This window comes from Lupinus angustifolius, chromosome LG16 (assembly GCF_001865875.1).
Source record: "Lupinus angustifolius cultivar Tanjil chromosome LG16, LupAngTanjil_v1.0, whole genome shotgun sequence".
NCBI classification, from domain to species: domain Eukaryota; kingdom Viridiplantae; phylum Streptophyta; class Magnoliopsida; order Fabales; family Fabaceae; genus Lupinus; species Lupinus angustifolius.
In genome coordinates, this window is record NC_032024.1 from 1,227,010 (window position 1) to 1,229,435 (window position 2,426).

The window sequence follows — 2,426 nt, forward strand, 5'->3', positions numbered from 1 at the left end:
CACATTTTTTAACAAATAAAGAGCAATTATTAGTAAAATCAATCAATTTAGCATGATATGTTACATACCATATAATTAGCCTAACAATTAATCAAGGGAATGATTGTCTGAGTAATTTACAAATTTTTGTATGTCTTTGATGGGAATAACAAAAATAATAGTTGCGGAGTTTTTTTTTTTTTTAAAATAATTATTGTAAATTCTTTTAGACATGATGCGGTGTCGGACATATGGGCTGCACTTCATCTGCTTAACAATCACCATAACTAATTTATTAACGACTCAAAATCTTTTGTCCATAAACATGTTAAGATCTTAACTAACCCTTAGTACAAAATGCGGTATCGGACGTATGGGCTGTACTTCACTTGTATTAGTAGGATTGTTAGTCGAGATCTAACATTTATATTTTCTAAAATCAATCCAACCAACAAACCTTTTTCTACATAAAGAACTACGTAAGCCTTGATTCCCTCGATAGGGATACGTAGGACCAAAGTCAATCTTGTCAGGCCCAACTAAAAAATAATTTTTTTCATTTGAGTAATTACTTATTAATTAAATTAACTTAATTAAAAAAATGTGTTCCTTTATTTAATAGTAATAACAACAAATAAAAAATATAATAATCCATGTAGTTTAGTATAGGGTACCGCCTAAGGCGGGCGGGTGGGGTGCTAATACCTTCCCTACCCCGTAACCGACTTCCGAACCTGGATATCAAAAATCCAAAAGCCCAAGGTAATTGGGCTAAAAAAGATTTTTCTACATTTTTGACAGTAAAAAAATGTAGTGGCGACTCGAGAGGTCGCGTAGCCGAAAATCGGGGCGCGACACCTAGTAGTTGCATCTCTTTTTCAGAATGTTGGAGCTCAAGTGTTTAATGCACATGACCATCAACAATACAAATATAATATAACATTAGAACAATAAAAAGTTACTACATTTATATAATTATTATGTCATTTAATGTAAAATAAAATTTAAAAATGAAAGGACAACTTAGGAATATCCGAAACTTTATAATACAAATCCATGTCCAACACAAATAAAAACACAAACACTATTGGTTAAGCATGATCAAATAACATATACTGATATATCAAATTTCATGGTAGAGAGAGGTAGAAGTGGGTACCTGAGAGATCGCACTGCAAGGGGTTGGGTGAGAGCATGAAAAAGAAAACGAGTTCCATGCAGGAACATAACGATTCCTGTGCAACCCAATACAAATAGCTCCACCATCTTATCTAATCACTTTCCTCAGAAGCACAAAATGTATATAAAGTTTGAAGTATGTGTAGATGAATTGAATGAATCACTTTAATGTTCAAGAACAATAGTTGAATAAATAAAAATGGAATATATAACAACTCAGAAATGATGGAGTTATGGGTTGGCAGTGGGATCACTTCTTATCTTAGAGAAACCAGGTCGGTGACTTTCTTGCACCTCAATATTATATTTTCCAATCATTCTCTAAACCTACCTCAATTATTCTAGAAAGGTAGAAAACTCAATTATTTCTGCAATTATTGATGCTATATTTTAAAAATAATATGGGTATTCGGTACACATATTTCTTTTGGAATTTGAAATTACAATTTTTTTTATACTTACAGGAAGTATCCATAATCTATATACATATATTATATTGACTATGTCCATAAGAGAGATAAATATAATCTTTTAAACAAAAAATAAAGAGCGTAATTTATTTATTGCTAATTAATTATGTATCATTTATAAATTTATATGTATAATTTGATTATGAAATCACTCTTCTATTTTGTTTTGTGTATTTAACTCACATATTCTTAGAATTATGTCACTTTTATATGTTTTATAATTTTAAATAAAAATAGGTCAGTATAACAAATTTTGATCAGTTTTGATCGATAAAATTAAATGCTAAATAAAATTATTGTACCATAGTAAAATAAGGATGGATTCACCCTTTTTCATTGAACTTACGGTACAGTTTTTGTAAGCATGACCTTGTGTGAGTGTAGATTTATATTTGTCAATGATCCTAGTGTCAAGATAATGCAATTATGCTAAGGATGGAAATATCTACCATCAGAATAGCTTTATGCCTGTTTTTCTTGATTAATTTCGGAAGAAATTATTGTTTAAGTGCCCGTGTAACTTGTAAGATTGATCAAAAGAAAGAATTTTCCATGAATGTTATTTATAAATAAAGATTTGTGAAATGGTTCCCAAAAATATTGGAATGCCTTGAAAAATCACAAAAAAGTGTATAATTTTGCAGTGTGGTACAAAAAAAAATTACAATTTATAGAGACTGAAAAGTTAATTAAACTACAAAAAGGAATAATGAATATTGACAAAGACACTCTAACATTAACATATCACTTGTGTTTAAATTTGTACATAATATAATTATTCAAATTTTACATATAACA

At 29.3% G+C, this 2,426-nt stretch overlaps 1 long non-coding RNA gene across 1 annotated transcript in view; it reads right to left on the reverse strand.

Annotated features, from left to right (window-relative positions):
• LOC109328966 overlaps window positions 1–1,352 on the reverse strand; it is a 2,060-nt gene extending 708 nt beyond the window's left edge. Inside the window, exon 1 of the long non-coding RNA XR_002105498.1 lies at window positions 1,139–1,352. This is a non-coding gene — a long non-coding RNA (uncharacterized LOC109328966). The remainder of the gene's footprint in view (window positions 1–1,138) is intronic.